This window comes from Sceloporus occidentalis, unplaced genomic scaffold (assembly GCF_023333645.1).
Source record: "Sceloporus occidentalis isolate IW3139 unplaced genomic scaffold, rSceOcc1.0.p SCAF_233, whole genome shotgun sequence".
Lineage (NCBI taxonomy): Eukaryota > Metazoa > Chordata > Lepidosauria > Squamata > Phrynosomatidae > Sceloporus > Sceloporus occidentalis.
This window is the reverse complement of record NW_028317213.1, coordinates 175001-192940: the sequence shown is the minus strand read 5'-3', so window position 1 is coordinate 192940 and position 17940 is coordinate 175001. Positions and strand designations below refer to the sequence as shown.

Below are 17940 nucleotides of genomic sequence, written 5' to 3'. Positions count from 1 at the left end.
AAAATACTGTCTGCGCTTCTCACCCTAATAAAGTTGGCAACAAATATATAAACATAATATAAATCCCGGAGCAATTTTGCCATTTTTGCGCTATGTCGGTTCAGCGATGATTCTCTTTTACTGTGAATAGTGTACCCATATAAACTATATATTGTTTTTTCAAGGAGAGATGGAGCTTTCTTTTGATACCATAGTTGGATGATTAGCTGAAAATTTAGAATTAGAAATTTAGTAAAAACTAGCAAAAATTAGAAAAAAAAATCTGTTTTTTTCATTTTCCCTCTGAATCCTCACAAAATTAGGTAAAGAGACAGAAAATTCCATCCAGATTTATCCATTTAGGTGTCCTGTAGATGTCGATGTGCCCAAAGTGCCCGTTCCCCGGCCGCACAAGTTGCTCGCGGCCGGCCGGCAGTTTTGCTCTAAGTCCCCGTTTTTGGCAGGCCAAGTTGCTTGAGAAACCCTGGAAGTCAATGAGGTCTGATTTGCTGGCCGCATCCGACCCTCGCTCCATCGAGCTCGGCCTGCCTGGCTGGATTTTCCCGGTGGTGTGGAACCCCGTCCCGTTTCGCCAGGGTCGTCAGGCACCCTCCGCCAGATATATAGGGGAGTGGATCAAGTTGCAGGGAGTCATGGCTCCCGCGGCCGAGGGACCGCCACGGGAGCCCAGCCCGGGTGCCGCACCGGCGGTCCAACCCGCCCAGGTCCCGGGCCGGCTCCCGCGAACCCTACCGCCCGGTAGACGGCCGAGGGTCCCGCCTTGAGCTCCCCGGACCTGGGGACGCCCAGCCCGGGTGCCGCACCGGCGGTCCAACCCGCCCAGGTCCCGGGCCGGCTCCCGGGAACCCTACCGCCTGGTAGACGGCCGAGGGTCCGCCAGGAGCTCCACGGACCTCGGGCTGCCCAGCCCGGGTGCCGGCCAGGTCCCGGCCCGGCTCCCGGCCCCGGCCACGGCTCCCGGGAACCCCACCGTCCGGTAGACCTCCGAGGGTCCCGCCAGCAGCTGCCTGGACCTCGGGCCGCCCAGCCCGGGTACCGCACCGGCGGTCCCACCCGCCCAAGTCCCGGGCCGGCTCCCGGGAACCCCACCGTCCGGTAGACCTCCGAGGGTCCCGCCAGGAGCTCCACGGACCTGGGGACGCCCAGCCCGGGTGCCGCACCGGCGGTCCAACCAGCCGAGGTCCCGGGCCGGCTCCCGGGAACCCTACCGCCCGGTAGACGGCCGAGGGTCCCGCCGGGAGCTCCCCGGACCTGGGGACGCCCAGCCCTGATGCCGCACCGGCGGTCCAACCCGCCTCCGGGCCCGCCCTTGAGCCTCTCGGAGCCGCCGGCCAAAGTCCCTGTTTTTGGCAGGCCAAGTTGCTTGAAAAACCCTGGAAATCAATGAGGTCGGATTTGCTGGCCGCATCCGACCCTCGCTCCATCGAGCTCGGCCTGCCTGGCCGGGTTTTCCCGGTGGTGTGGAACCCCGTCCCATTTCGCCAGGGTCGTCAGGTACCCTCCGCCGGATATATAGGGGAGCTGCTCAAGTTGCAGGGAGTCATGGCTCGCCCGATCGCCTCCCGCAGCCGGGAGTCCGCCACGGGAGCTCCCCGGACCTGGGGACGCCCAGCCGGGTGCCGCACCGGCGGTCCAACCCGCCCAGGTCCCTGGCCGGCTCCCGGGAACCCCACCGTCCGGTAGACCTCCGAGGGTCCCGCCAGCAGCTCCCCGGACCTCGGGCCGCCCAGCCCGGGTGCCGCACCGGCGGTCCCACCCGCCCAAGTCGGCTCCCGGGAACCCCACCGTCCGGTAGACCTCCGAGGGTCCCGCCAGGAGCTCCACGGACCTGGGGATGCCGGGCCGGGTTTTCCCGGTGGTGTTTTGGAACTTTGCCACGGTTCGCCAGGGTCGTCAGGCACCCTCCGCCGGATATATAGGTGAATGGTTGGCGTCGACCAACCATTCACCTATATATCCGGCGGAGGGTGAATGTTGGGTGATCCTGGAAGTCAGTGATGTCTGATTTGCTGGCTGCATCTGACCCTTGCTCCGTTGGTCTTGACCTGCTGGACCGGTGTATTCCTGGTGGTGTCACGGAACTCTGCCACAGTTTGTCAGGGTCATCAGGCACCCTATGCCAGATTTATAGGTGAGCGGTCGGCGTCGACCACCATGGCCAGGACAATGATTAATCTGGTGCCCCATGCCGGGCTGTGGAAGGTAACCCTTGCTCAGGCGGTCCCCAGTGGGCCCCCTGGAAGTCAGTGATGTCTGATTTGCTGGCTGCATCCGACCCTTGCTCCGTTGGTCTTGACCTGCTGGACCGGTGTTTTCCTGGTGGTGTTGCGGAACTCCGCCACAGTTTGTCAGGGTCGTCAGGCACCCTATGCCAGATTTATAGGTGAGCGGTCGGCGTCGACCACCACAACCAGGACAATGACTGATCTGGTGCCCTGTGCCGGGCTGGGGAAGGTAACCCTTGCTCAGGCGGTCCCCAGTGGGCCCCCTGGAAGTCAATGAGGTTGGATTTGCATGCTGCATCCGACCCTCGCTCCGTTGATCTCGGCCTTCTCGACTGGGTTTTCCCAGTGGTGTTGTGGAACTCCGCCACGGTTCCCCAGGGTTGTCAGGCACCCTATGCCGGATTTATAGGTGAGTGGTCGGCGTCGACCACCACAACCAGGACAATGACCGATCTGGTGCCCCGTGCCGGGCTGGGGAAGGTAACCCTCGCTCAGGCGGACCCCGGTGGTCCCCCTGGGGCAGGCGAGTGGCCCACCTGCCTGTGCTCTCCCGGTGTGGCCCCTGGGTCCCCCGGGACCCCCACAGCCCAGCCTGTGGCCCAGCCTGTGGCCCTGAGGGCTCTCCCTGGGCTTGGGGGAGAGCTGCCCTGGGTGCTGCACACCCTCCAGGTGACTGAGTTTGCTCGGCCCCGGACTCCCAGCGGCCCGAAGCTGCGGTTGTTGGGCGACCCTGGAAGTCAGTGATGTCTGATTTGCTGGCTGCATCCGACCCTTGCTCCGTTGGTCTTGACCTGCTGGACCGGTGTTTTCCTGGTGGTGTTGCGGAACTCCGCCACAGTTTGTCAGGGTCGTCAGGCACCCTATGCCAGATTTATAGGTGAGCGGCCGGAGTCGACCACCACGACCAGGACAATGATTGATCTGGTCCCCCATGCCGGGCTGTGGAAGGTAACCCTTGCTCAGGCAGTCCCCAGCGGGCCCCCTGGAAGTCAATGAGGTTGGATTTGCCTTCTGCATCCGACCCTCGCTCCATTGATCTCGGCCTTCTCGACTGGGTTTTCCCGGTGGTGTTGTGGAACTCCGCCACGGTTCCCCAGGGTTGTCAGGCACCCTATGCCGGATTTATAGGTGAGTGGTCGGCGTCGACCACCGCAACCAGGACAATGACCGATCTGGTGCCCCGTGCCGGGCTGGGGAAGGTAACCCTCGCTCAGGTGGTCCCCGGTGGGCCCCCTGGTGCAGGTGAGTGGCACACCTCCCCGTGCTCTCCTGGCATGGCCCCCGGGCCCCCTGCGGCCCCGAGGCCTCTCCCTGGGCTTGGGGGAGAGCTGCCCCGGGTGCCGGACCCCCCTCCAGGCGACTGAGTTTGCTCTGCCCTGGACTCCCAGCAGCCTGAAGCCGTGGTAGGTGGCCCACCCGTGGGTGCCCCCCATGGGTTCCCACCACCATGGAGCACGCAGTGTCTTTTCTCCCAGCCCTGACAAAGGTGGGGGAAGCGTGTGTGCGCTCTCCCTCTGTGCCCCTGGGGCCGCCGGTCTCTCCTGAGGCCTGTGTGTGCCCCCTGCAGACCCCATCCGAAGGCTGCACCCTGGTGTCTGCTGCCCCGTGCCTGTCCTGGGCTGGCTGGGGAAGGGAGCGTGGTCTGCTGGGGTTGCTGCCTGCCCACCCCCTGCTGGTTGATCCTGCCAGTAGCATATGCTTGTCTCAAAGATTAAGCCATGCACGTGTAAGTACACACGGCCGGTACAGTGAAACTGCGAATGGCTCATTAAATCAGTTATGGTTCCTTTGATCGCTCCATCTGTTACTTGGATAACTGTGGTAATTCTAGAGCTAATACATGCCGACGAGCGCTGACCCCCAGGGATGTGTGCATTTATCAGACCAAAACCAATCCGGTGGGCTCGCCCCCACCGGCTGCTTTGGTGACTCTAGATAACCTCGGGCCGATCGCACGTCCCCGTGACGGCGACGATACATTTGGATGTCTGCCCTATCAACTTTCGATGGTGCTTTCTGTGCCTACCATGGTGACCACGGGTAACGGGGAATCAGGGTTCGATTCCGGAGAGGGAGCCTGAGAAATGGCTACCACATCCAAGGAAGGCAGCAGGCGCGCAAATTACCCACTCCCGGCTCGGGGAGGTAGTGACGAAAAATAAGAATACAGGACTCTTTTGAGGTCGTGTAATTGGAGTACACTTTAAATCCTTTAACGAGGATCTATTGGAGGGCAAGTCTGGTGCCAGCAGCTGCGGTAATTCCAGCTCCAATTAGGGCTGGGCGTCGGCTGCAGTACAGAGTTGGGAGGCGAGGGGAGAGGAGGTGTTTTTTGTGCTGGTGGAACTTTTTGTTTGGTGAAAGACTTTATTTCGTTTTTGGTGCTGGACGTTTACTACCCCGGGGAAGGTAACTGCCTTCCCGGGGTCTCATCATGGCCTCCACCCTCATAGAGGAGTAGAGGGGCCGCATCTCCGCCATATGTGACAGTTTGGTGTACACGGAGGACGGCATCTTACTCCCATCCCGGGAGGCTGCAGGAGCTGTATGCACGGCTGTGCGTCGGAACATGGCGGCGCTCGAGGCATACACCACGGCCAAGATAGCCAAGTACAAGAAGGGAGTCGGTCTGCCCCACCATCTGAGGGCCGACCCAACTTTCCTCCTGTTGCTGGGGGCCCTCAATCTACAGGCCCTCGCCCTCAGGGACGCTGGGGCCAGGGCCTTGGAGTCCGCTGAGGCGAGGATTGATACGACCCCGGAAGATGATGAGGAGGCGGTGGAACAGGGCCCTTCCTATGCCCAAAAGGCTAAGGTGGGGCTCCCAGTACCTGCGGAGTCGGACGGGGACCCCCTCAGGCAGGCCCTGGCCAACCTCCAGCAGGAGTTACGTGCCCTGGGGGCTGAGAAAGAGGATATTGCCGGACGGCTCAAGGGGCTCCGGCAGCAGAGCAACAGGATGGGGAGTCGTAATCGCGGCCCCATCAGGGAACAGATCGGCTCCCTGAAGGAGAGAGAGGTAGAGGTGGCCCAAACACATGATCGCGTACGGTTCCTGCAGGACAAGCTGCAGGAGGTGGAGGAGTCGGAGGTGCCACCGACCCCGGAAGACCCGGAACCGGTGACGACAACATCACCATCACCACCACCGCCACAGTACGACGGGACCCAGGAGAGGTCCTCCATTATACAACGCCCATTGATTTTTTCGATGGAGGAATTAGACGAGGAGGAGGACATAAAGATCCGAGCTACGCCACGGAGGCGGAAAAAGAAGACCAGGAGCAGGCCCGCTATCCCATCATCCGGGGAGGAGAGCGTCGGGGATACACCCCCCAGCATGTCCCCATCCCTCCCGGCTCGGGTCCCCGACGCTGCTGCCAAGGATCAGAGAGCGGGCCCTTCCCGTCGGAGGGCCAGGGACACTATCCCCGCCGGTCTGTATTTGGCCGGTGAGCCCCGGGGACCTGTGAGTACCTTTCCCAATGTACCTGTCAGTATGTCCCCTGTCACTGTAATGTCCCCTGTTGTCCCCCCACCCCCTGTGCGTTTACCCTCCGTTGTACGTTCTCGTTCCCCTGTTTGTGTCCGTCCGTCTCCCGTGGCCCCCGTCGGGGCGCGGGTTTTGTCACCCCCGCGGCCGGCTGCGGCACCGGCGACCGCTTCGGCGGCCACCGGGGCGGCTGCTGCTGCCGCGGGATCCGTGCCGGTGCTCCCGGCGGCGTGTCCGCCTCCTCGTCCCTCCGGAGGGATCGGCGATTCTGTGGCCGCTCCCCCCGTCGTTGGTCCCGTCCACCCTATGGTGGTGGATCTGGTCGTCCCGGCCGCTCCTGCGGCTTCGGTGTCCCCGGAGGTGCCGTCCTCCGTGTGCGGGGCCGCCGCTAACCGGGCTGCCCTCCCCCTGTCCATACTACTCCAGGCGGAGGAATCGCCCGGAGTGCAGCCAGACGCGGCTGCTGTTGTGAGCGGGCCGCCGCTACCCGGGAGGCCCGCTCCCTGTCTGTACTACCCCGGACGGACGATGATATGTCCGGAGTTTTGCCGGTTACGATGGAGGCGGCGCCGGGTGCGGCTGCGGTCCCCGCTGGGGTCACTCCGGCAGCGGTGCCGGTGACCCCCGGGGCTCCCGCAGCCGCGATGCCGGTTGCTGGCTCCGCCCCCGCCGCGGCACAGGCCACGCCCCCCGGTATTTTTAAAGTCCCAGTTACACTAAATCCTCAGGTATGCCAGGGGACCGCGGTACCCGCCGGTGGGTCCACGGGCGGACATGGTAGCGGGGCCACGGGGGGGTCCACACTGCCCATAGTGCCCACTCCAACAGTGGCCCCAGGTGCGACACCCGCGACCGCTAACGCCTGGGCGGCGGGTCCCCCGAAGGTTCAGGTGCCACCACCAGGCAGGCGGGCTACGGGACTCCCAGCGGGGCAACCCATGCGGAGAAGGAACGTGGTCCGCCTGCTGCACGTAGCGGAGGGATCCGTGCCCGATAGGAAGCGGGTGGTAGGGGCCCTGAAGGACCTGGGCTTTGCGGTCGCGGACTTTTTCGCCATCATCCACGTTAGCGGCACCCCTGAGTATGACATCAGCTTCATGTCCCCGAGGGGTCTGGAGAGGTTCTGGACCCTTTGGGAGGGGGTGCCAAAGTCCGGCGACAGCCTATGGGCCCGGTTCAATGTCCAGGCCATATCGCGCCAGGAGGTCCGCAAGGTGAACTTCCTGGTGCGGAATGAGTCCATACCCGTCGCGGACATACTGGTGTGGGCCCGCAGATATGGGGAGGTCTTGACCACCCCGGTCAAGACTCTCTGTGAGGACGGGATCTGGAACGGCGGCTGGACGGTCAACATCCGTCTGAAGGAGGTACGGGGTCTCCTACAGCACATGCCCAACTCCTTCTTCATCGGGACTGACCGGGTATCGTGCTTCTATCCCGGTCAGCCCCGGGTGTGCCACAAGTGTGGCTCGCCCCGGCATTTCAGCATAGGGTGCGATGTCACCAAGTGCACCCTATGCGGTGTTGTAGGACACTCCAAGCAGGAGTGCACTACCATCCGTTGCAACCTGTGCGGGGTGTTGGGTCATTCCTACAGAGCGTGTCCCGAAGCCCAGCACAACTTGGACAGCATCTGGGAAGGTGAGGGCGAATTCGCAGAGGAAGACCCGCGGCCAGTTGTGGGGGGCGCTCGGGACAAGGCTCTACCCGACGCCCCAGGTACCTCCTCCGGCACCGACCCCGTAAGTAACATCATTGACCCGTTGCCTGTCCGTCAAAAAAACCGAATGTCTCACCCCATTTCTGTCTGTACTCCTTCCACAGGCATCACCACACGATCGGCGTCAGGACCCCGAGCCGCAACCACGCGGGATGAGTCGGGGTGGACGACTGTCGGTCCGAGGAAGGAGACCCCAACTCAGGAGGCAGCTCAGAGAGGTCCGGTAAGATCCTCCGCCTCTGCTAAGACCCCTTCCCGGGGGGGAACAACCCTCCACACTAGAGGGGGAGAAAGTCCTTTGGGACGGGGGAGCTCCGGGGCCCCGAAACCCAAAACCATCGTTGTTGCTGCCGCAAAATCATCAGCGGCGGCGGCCGTCGCTGAAACCGCTATCGGCAAGACGTGCGGGGACATACCAGTCCAGAACAGGTTTAATGCCCTGATGGACTGGGGTACCCGCATGGAGGTCGAGGAGGCGGCAGAGGCGACGGCGGTAGTGGCGACAGCGGCGGGGGAAGGTGGAAGGGCCGCGGAAGCTCGAGGACACCTGGCAGAGGTGGAGGATAGCGAGTTGGTAGAGGTGCCGATTCCGGAGGAGGACGCCTTGCCCGCGGGGCTCTCCGCGAAAAGGTACCCCTCAGACTCGGACGGTGAGAACGTACGGAAAAAGGGAAAGTCTCCTCATTCTCATCACCCTTGATGGCGACTCTCCCCATACTATCTTTAGCCACTCATAACGTGGCTAGTATTAAGACGTGCAGGGCCCGATTTCTAGCCTATGATAACTGGCACAGGGAGAAATACCATATAATCTTTGTCCAGGAAACCCGCCTGGACTCCCTGGGGGCCCTGCATGCAGCTAAACGTGACTGGAGATGGGGGCACTCCTTTTTTTCCACTAGCCACGGAGGGCTACGGGGGAGTTGCCATCCTGTTCCAGGATGTGGACATAACGTTCAATAGGGTGATTGAGATAACGAAGGGTAGGTGCGTAGTTCTTGATGTGTCGGTAGGCAGGCAGCCTCTCCGTCTGATTAATATCTATGCCCCCCAGACCAAGTGGGAGAGGAAGCGTCTGTTTAACGAGATAGAGCCTTTCCTCTACACGTCCCGGCATATTGTCTTTGCTGGTGATTTTAATACCGTTACTAGGACCAAAGACAGGAAAGGTGGCAAAGACAAACCGGGATACGACGCTTTGGCCCTTACTAGAATAGTCAGGCAGGCAGGCTTGGTAGATGTGCATATTAAGCACAACCCAGACCTCACAGGTTACACATATCAGCGAGGTAACTGCCAGAATAGGATAGATAGGATTTATGTTAAGGAGTCTTTTCCGGTGACGGCACTTGTGCTTAAACCGGTTGAGTTCTCCGATCACCTTATTCTTACCTGTCTGTTAAATGTCTCGCAGGCTCCGCTAAGAGGTAAAGGGATTTGGCGACTTAATTCTGACATCCTGACAGAAGGCTGGGTCCAGCAGGCTTTCGAGAACTTCTTTCATGACCAGGTCACCGTTGCGGAATTCTGCACGACGAAGTCTGAGTGGTGGGAGATGGTGAAGGTGAGAACCCGTGCCTTATTTCGCTCTCTTTCTCAGAACATCCAGTCCTCAAAGTACAGGACTTACCTCGGGCTCCTGTGCAAGTTAGACTGTCTGGTGTCGCAACGAGGTGATCCCGGGGACATCTCTAGGGTCAAATCCATGATGAGGACGTTCCAGTATGACAGGTATGCCTCCTTGCTCAAGGAAAGGGATCATGGGGCTTACCACTCACCCGATCCTTTTCTTAGTTGCAAAAGGAAGGAGTCTACTAAGATTATTACCTGTCTGCGGAACACCCTCGGTGTCCTGGAGGAAACTCCTCGGGGGATACAGAGGGTTGTCCGCGATTACTATGTGGAGCTCCTCGGACAGAGGAGACCCTGCCGACATCAGGCGGACGACTTTTTGATGGGTCTTTCCCTTCCTGAGATTGATCATGGAAAGCTGGATGAGTTGGTTAGCCCAATCACTGTCAAGGAGGTCACGGAGACAATATTAGAGCAGACAAGAAAAAAATCTCCGGGCCCTGACGGTCTTACGGCCGAATTCTATCATGCCTTCTGCGGTCTCCTGGCCCCTAGTCTCACCGAAGTTTTTAATGAAAGCCTGGAGAGGGGGATACTCCCTCCTTCGATGAGATCCTCGGCAGTGATTATGCTAACTAAGCCCAGAGTTGTCGACACGGCTGATGTGGGGAACTGGCGACCCATATCACTCTTGAATGTCGACAGGAAGGTTTTGGCGAAGATCATTTTTAAACGTTTGCAGGGGGTCGCAAGTGAGGTCTTGTCTGATTCTCAATACTGCACCGTGAAGGGCAGAACTGTCTTTGACGCCGTCTGCGAGGTCAGGGAAGCCATCGAGCGGTGTAGGGTAGAGGTATCTCTTGGCACTTGATCAGTCGAAGGCGTTTGATCGGGTGGATCATTACTATCTGTGGGCAGTCTTGCGCAGGTATGGCTTGCCGGGGAAACTTATCAATTGGCTGATTTCTTTATATAGAGGGGCCGAAAGCTTCGCTCTTGTTAATGGATGGAGAGGCAAACCGTTTAAAATCCGATCTGGGGTGAGGCAGGGCTGTCCCCTCAGCCCCCTCTTGTACGTCTTTGCTATAGATCCCTTCATCCGAAGGGTTGATGCAAGTCGTTTAAGAGGAGTGGCCCGAACCCCAGGAAGGCCCTTACGGATACTGGCTTACGCTGACGACATCTCTGTGATTGTGTCCGACACACAGGAGGCAGTCACAGTGGATGAAATGATGAAGAGCTATTCTGCTGCCACTTCCTCCCGGATTAACCGGGACAAGAGCGTAGTTTTCTGGTGCGGGAAGGAGGGGAAGCAATTCCCTCTCCCCGACGGTTTCCCAGTGGCCCGTGACCAAATTCAAATCTTGGGGGTTAAGTTCGGACCGGGAGACTACTCGTTGGTCAACTGGACCGAACGGTTAGCCGTGGCCTGCAGCAAGGTAGACGAGTGTTGCCGGTGGAAACTGACCTACAGAGAAAGGGTTCACCTGATTAAAACCTACGTATTGCCCCTGTTTACGTACGTCAGTCACACCTGTCTTTTGCCATGTAGCCTTCACTCGCGGGTGTTCGGTTTGTTCTTTCGCATGTTGTGGGGGAACAGGCTCAACCTCATTAAGCGGGAAGTGACGTACCTAGCCCGGCGACACGGTGGGTTGGCCATGGTTAACCCAGTTGTTGTCCTGACTACTAACTTTCTGAAAAGGAACTTCGGGCCTCTCGGAAGAGATGACCCCCAGACACCGGGCTGGGTGCACAGTTTCAGGAAATGGGGAGACCCCTTTTTACAGGACTGGTTTATGGGCGGGAGAGTGAAAAGCATGCGTGTTCGGCACGGCTCCTATCTCCCGACTTCGGTAGCCCAGGGAGTGAGGTTGTTACGCCGGTGGAATGTGACGGTTGAGGAGGTCAGGGATACACCCAAGCGAGTCCTTGACTCTAGGGTGCTGGCCACTCACTTTAGCGTTTCGCTGGCCTTGAAAGACTGCGCGCCACGGACTCTCGCTTCGGGATTACAAAATCTAAATTCCGAACGACTGCCCGAGAAATATCAGGACGTAGCGTTTCTCAGTTTTCACGGTAGACTATATGTAAGAGGGAATCTTAAGTACCGGAACATAGCGGATCGCGGTTGTCCCCGGGTGGAATGTTTCGGGAAAGTTGAGTCCATGGACCACTTTCTGCTTGAGTGCCCCTTTAATGTGGAAGTTTACCGGGGGGTGTCAGTCGCCTTAGGTATCCCATTCCTCTCTCGCATGTCATACGCGGAGTGGGTCTACGGGACGACCAACAGCAGGGGACAGAGGTTTAATTTGAGCACTGTTTTTCTAGTTAGCGCAGTTATTAGATATTTCACGTGGCACGCTAGATGTCAGGTTTCCATCCAACAAAAGGTCCTTTCCTGTCAGGTGGTGGTGAATGATATCTTCACAGCGGTGGTGGCAATCGCGACAAAAGAGAGGGCTTCCATGGAAAACCAGCATTGGCAACGGCTGTGGAAAAACCTCAAGGTCCACCCGCCTTGAGGCCATGGTCTCTGTACAAGAGCCCAGCATGTTAGTAGTTATCACATACTGTCCCCCATTGTTTTAGGCATGTCATTGCCCTTTTTAGCGTTATGTCATGCAACTAACAGTTAACTGTTTTGTCGTTGAAAGGTGTACATACTTTTTCAAGGAAGGCTGCTACGTGTTTTAGATGAGTACCTGGAGTACCGTACGTTGCCACCGTCATGGTTTGATGTTTTAGAAGTTTTGTTTTATTGGGTTTTTGTTTCTTTATGTATCTTACTTTTCCGTTTTCTTTTACTTTTAGTTGTGTCCCCAACCGCCACGTCCGTGCAGATTCCGTCCCGGATCACCAACGCACATGGACCGGAATCTAATGGGGCGTGGGGATGGGGGTGTTTTATGTGATATTTTTAGGGTATATTGTTTTGTTTTAATGTTAGCGGGAGGGTATGTGTTATGGGTGGGGGTGGGAAGGCACAAGAAGGTGTATGGTTGTTTTTAATTACTATTATTGTGGGTGGGTTTGTGTGTGGGTGAGGGGTGGGTGATGGGAGGGGTAGGGTTTTTTTTTAAAATGGGTGATGGTGGGGGTTGGTTTTTGTAAAATGGGTGATGGTGGGTGATGGGGAGGGTTGGTGTATAAAAAAAAAAATAAAAAAAAAATTGTGCATATTTTGTTATTATCATTGTTGTTATCATTGTTATATTTGTTGTTATTGTTATTATTGTTATATTTTGATTATTTTTTGGTGGCTGTTTTAAAAAACAAATAAAATATCTCCAGCTCCAATTAGGGCTGGGCGTTGGCCGCTCAGTGTGGAGTTGGGCGGAGAGGGGAGAGGAGGTGTTTGGTGTGGACTCGTGGTGCAATTTGTTTTTTTTCTCTTGGATACAGTGCTGGACTTGTACCACCCCGGGGAAGGTAACTGCCTTCCCGGGGTCTCATCATGGCCTCCACCCTCATTGAGGAATGGAGGGGCCACATCTCCGTTATAAAGGAGAAATTGAGATACACGGAGGACGGTATCCTACTCCCATCACGGAAGGCTGCAGGAGCCGTATGCGGGGCTGTGCGTCAGAACATGGCGGCGCTCGAGGCATACGCTACGGCCTGAGCACCAAAATAGCTATGTGCAAGAAGGGAGTCGGTCTGCCCCACCATCTGAGGGTCGACCCAACTTCCCTCCTGTTGCTGGGGGCCCTCCATCTACGGGCCCTCGCCCTCAGGGACACCGGGGCCAGGGCCTTGGAGACCGCCGAGGAGAGAACCGATATGACCCCTGAAGATGAGGAGGCGGTGGAACAGGGCCCTTCCTATGCCCAAAAGGCTAAGGTGGGGCTCCCAGTACCTGCGGAGTCGGACGGGGAACCCCTTAGGCAGGCCCTGGCTAACCTCCAGCAGGAGTTGCGTTCCCTGGGGGAGGAGAAGGAGGACGTTGCCGGACAATTGAAAGAGCTCCGGCAACAGAGCAACAGGTTGGGGAGTCGTCATCGCGGCCCCATACGGGAGCAGATCGTCTCCCTGAAGGAGAAGGAGGTGGAAATAGCGAGACGTACAGCCCAGACCCATGACCGCGTGCGGTTCCTGCAGGTGAAGCTGCGGGAGCAGGAGGTGGAGGACCCGGAACCGGCGACGCCACCATCACCACCGCCACCACCACCACGGGACGACGGGGCCCAGGAGCGGCCTTTCTTAATCAGGAATGAGCTGATCTTTTCGTTGGACGACCTGGACGAGGAGGAGGACGTCTCCATCAAAGCCGTGCCACGGAGACGGAAGAAGAAGACCAGGAGCAGGCCCGCTATCCCATCGTCCGGGGAGGAGAGCGTCGGGGATACCCCCCCATCATGTCCGAGGAGGAGTTCCCATCCCTCCTGGCCCGGGTCCCCGACGCTGCTGCCGAGGATCCGAGAGCGGGCCCTTCCCGTCGGGAGGGCCAGGGACACTATCCCCGCCGGTCTGCATTTGGCCGGTGAGCCCCGGGGACCTGTGAGTACCTTTCCCAATGTGCCTGTCAGTATATCCCCTGTTGCTGTAATGTCCCCTGTTGTCCCCCTACCCCCTGTGTGTTTGCCCTCTGTAGTTCGTTCCCGTTCCCGTGTTTGTGTTCGTCCGTCTCCCGTGGCCGTCGGGGCACGGGTATTGTCGTCCCCGCGGCCGGCTGCGGCACCGGCGACCGCTTCGGCGGCCGCCGGGGCGGCTGCTGCCGCGGGGTCCGTGCCGGCGCTCCCGGCGGCGGCGCGTGTCCGCCTCCTCGTCCCTCCGGAGGGATCGGCGGTTCCGTGGCCGCTCCCCGTCGTTTCCATCCACCCTGTGGTGGTGGATCCTGTCGTTCCGGCCGCTCCCGCAGCTTCAGTGACATCCGAGGTGCCGTCCTCTGGATGCGGGGCTGCCGATAACCGGGCTGCCCTCCCCCTGTCCCGACTACTCCGGGCGGAGGAATCGCCCGGAGTGCAGCCAGACGCGGCTGCTGTGGCGAGTGGGGCCGCCGCTACCCGGGCGGCCTGCCCCCTGTCCCAACTACTCCGGACAGTAAATACGTCCGGAGCTCTGCCGGGCGCCGCGGTCGAACCCGCGGCGGTTACAGCGGAGGCAGCGCCGGGTGCAGATGCGGTCCCCGCCGGGGTTGCTCTGGCGGCGGTGCCGGTGGCCCCCGGGGCTCCCGCAGCCGCGATGCCGGTTGCTGGCTCCGCCCCCGCCGCAGAGGTACCCCTCTGACTTGGACGGTGAGAACGTAAGGAAAAAGGGAAAGTCTCCTCACTCTCAACACCCATGATGGCGACTCTTCCCGTAATATCTCTGGCCACACACAACGTGGCTAGCATCAAGGCGTGTAGGGCCCGGTTCGCCGCCTATGACAACTGGCACAGGGAAAGGTACAACGTCATCTTTGTCCAGGAAACCCGCCTGGAGACCCTGGGGGCCCTGCACGCCGCCAAACGAGACTGGAGATGGGGGCACTCCTTCTTTTCGCTGGCCACGGAGGGCTATGGGGGAGTTGCCATCCTCTTCCAAGATGTGGAGGTTACGATCTGCAGGGTGGTTGAGATAACGAAGGGTCGGTGCGTAGTCCTAGATGTGTCGGTAGGCAGGCAGCCTCTCCGTCTGATTAACATCTATGCCCCCCAGACCAAGTGGGAGAGGAAGCGCCTGTTTCACGAGATAGAGCCTTACCTCTACACGTCCCGGCATATTGTCTTTGGCGGTGATTTTAACACCGTCACTAGGACCAAGGACAGGAAAGGTGCCAAAGACAAACCGGGATACGACGCTTTGGCCCTCCTTAGAATAGTCAGGCAGGCGGGTCTGGTGGACGTGCATATTCGGCACAACCTGGACCTCACGGGGTACACGTATCAGCGAGGCAGATGTCAGAGCAGGATAGATAGGGTTTATGTTAAGGAGTCTCTTCCGGTGACGGCACTCATGCTGAAGCCGGTAGAGTTCTCCGATCACCTTATTCTTACCTGTCTGTTAAACGTCTCGCAGGCTCCGCTAAGAGGAAGAGGGATTTGGCGGCTTAATTCCGACATCCTGAATGAAGGCTGGGTTCGGCAGGCTTTCGAGGACTTCTTTCGCGACCAGGTGACCGTCGCAGAGTTCTGCGCGACGAAGTCAGAGTGGTGGGAGATGGTGAAGGTAAGGACCCGTGCTCTGTTCCGCTCTCTTTCCCAGAACATCCAGTCCTCACGGTACAGGACCTACCTCGGACTCCTGTGCAAGCTGGACTGTCTGGTGGCGCAAAGAGGTGATCCCGGGGACATCTCCAGGGTCAAATCCATGATGAGGACGTTCCAATATGACAGGTATGCCTCCTTGCTAAAGGAGAGGGATCATGGGACTTACCACTCGCCCGATCCCTTTCTGAGTTGCAAAAGGAAGGAATGTACTAAGCTTATTACCTGTCTGCGGGACACCCTCGGTGTCCTAGTGGAAACTCCTCATGGGATACAGAGGGTGGTCCGCGATTACTACCTGGAACTTCTCGGAAAGAGGAGACCATGCCGGCATCAGGCGGACAGCTTCCTTGAGGGTCTCTCCCTTCCTGAGATTGATCACGAAAGGCTTGACGAGTTGGTCAGCCCGATCACCGTAGAGGAGGTCACGGAGACGATTCTATCGCAGACCAAATTGAAATCACCAGGCCCCGACGGTCTTACCGCCGAGTTCTATCTGGCCTTCTGCAGTCTCCTGGCCCCTAGTCTCACCGAAGTCTTTAATGAGAGCCTGGAGAGGGGTATACTCCCTCCTTCGATGAGATCCTCGGCGGTGATCATGCTGACTAAGCCCCGAGTAGTCGATACGGCCGATGTGGGGAACTGGCGACCCATATCGCTCCTTAACGTCGACAGGAATGTTCTGGCGAAGATTCTTTTTAAGCGTTTGCAGGGGATTGCAAGCGACGTCTTGTCCCCGTCTCAATACTGTACCGTGAAGGGCCGAACTGTCTTTGACGCCGTCTGCGAGGTCAGGGAAGCCATCGAGCGGTGCAGGGTAGAGGATGGAGACAAGTACGTCCTAGCGCTTGACCAGTCGAAGGCGTTTGATCGAGTGGACCATTACTATATGTGGTCAGTCTTGCGCAGGTATGGCTTGCCGGGTACATTTATCAATTCGATCATCACATTGTACCGAGGGGCCGAGAGCTTCGCTCTTGTAAACGGCTGGAGAGGCAAACCGTTTAGGATCCGATCCGGGGTGAGGCAAGGCTGTCCCCTCAGCCCCCTCCTGTACGTCTTCGCCATAGATCCCTTCGTAAGAAGGGTTGAGGCAAGCCAGTTAAGAGGAGTGGCCCGAACCCCGGAGAGGCCCTTACGGATAGTAGCATATGCTGATGACATCTCTGTGATTGTTTCCGACACACAGGAAGCAGTCATGGTAGACAAAGTGATGACACGCTATTCGGCCGCCACGTCCTCCCGTATCAACAGGGACAAGAGCGGAGTTTTCTGGTGCGGGAAGGAGGGGAAGCAATTCCCTCTCCCCGACGGCTTCCCTGCGGCCCACGACCAAATCAAGATCTTGGGGATTACGTTCGGTCCGGGCGACTACTCGTTGGTCAACTGGACCGAACGGCTTGCCATGGCCTTCAGCAAGGTAGTCGAGTGTTGCCGGTGGAAACTGACCTACAGAGAGAGGGTACACCTGGTTAAAACCTACGTGCTGCCCCTGTTTAGCCACGTCAGTAACATCTGTCTTCTGCCATGTAGCCTTCACTCGAGGGTGTTCGGTCTGTTCTTTCGCATGTTGTGGGGGAACAGGCTCAACCTCATCAGGCGGGAAGTGACGTACCTAGCCCGGCGACACGGCGGGCTGGCTTTCGTCAACCCGGTCGTTGTCCTGACGAACAACTTTCTGAAAAGGAACTTCGGGCCTCTCGGAAGAGACGACCCCCAGAAACCGGGCTGGGTACACAGTTTCGGGAAATGGGGGGGCCACTTTTTACAGGACTGGGTACTGGGGGGGAGAGTGAGGAGCATGCGTGTCCGACGTGGCTCCTATCTCCCGACTTCGGTAGCCGGGGGAGTGAGGATGTTACGCCGGTGGAACGTGACGGTCGAGGAGGCCAGGGATACACCCAAGCGGGTCTTGGACTCCAGGGTGCTGGCCACTCACTGTAGCGTTTCGCTGGCCTTGAGAGACTGCGCGCCACGGACCCTCGCTTTGGGATTGAGAAACCTCAATTCCAAGCGGCTACCCGAGAAATATCTGGACGTGGCGTTTCTCAGCTTTCACGGTAGGCTATACGTCCGAGGGAATCTCAAGTACCGGAACGTTGTGGATCGCGATTGTCCCCGGGTGGAGTGTTCCGGGAAAGTGGAGTCTATGGACCACTTTCTACTCGAGTGCCCCTTTAACGTGGACGTTTACCGAGGGGTGTCTGTCGCCTTAGGCATCCCATTCCTCTCCCGCATGTCATACGCGGAGTGGGTCTACGGGATGACCAACAGCAGGCGGCGGAGGTATAATTTGAGCACGTTATACGTAGTCAGCGCAGTCATCAAATACTTCACGTGGCACGCTAGATGTCAGGTCTCCATCCGACAAAAGGTCCTTTCCTGTCAGGTGGTGGTGCATGACATCTTCACAGCGGTGGTGGCAATCGCTACGAAAGAGAGGGCTTCCATGGAAATCCAGCATTGGCAACGGCTGTGGAAAAACCTCAAGGTCCACCCGCCTTGAGGCCATGGTCTCTGTCCAAGAGCCCAGCATGCGTTATATAGTCATCACGCTTCTTTCCCCGATTGTTTTAGGCATTTCATTGCATGTTCTCGTGTAATGTTCTGCAAACTATCTGTTTTCTGTCGTTGAAAGGTGTACGTATTTTTCAAGGAAGGCTGCTACGTGTTTTAGATGAGTACCTGGAGTACCTTACGTTGCCACCGTCAGGTTTTACGTGAGTGTAAGTTGTAGTCTGA

The 17940-nt window shown here is 58.4% G+C and overlaps 1 pseudogene; it reads left to right on the top strand.

Moving 5' to 3' along the window:
• Positions 1 to 3897: 3897 nt before the first annotated feature.
• LOC149276585 (18S ribosomal RNA) lies at positions 3898 to 4506 on the top strand (annotated as a pseudogene; the record flags this gene model as incomplete).
• Between the last annotated feature and the right edge of the window lie 13434 nt (positions 4507 to 17940).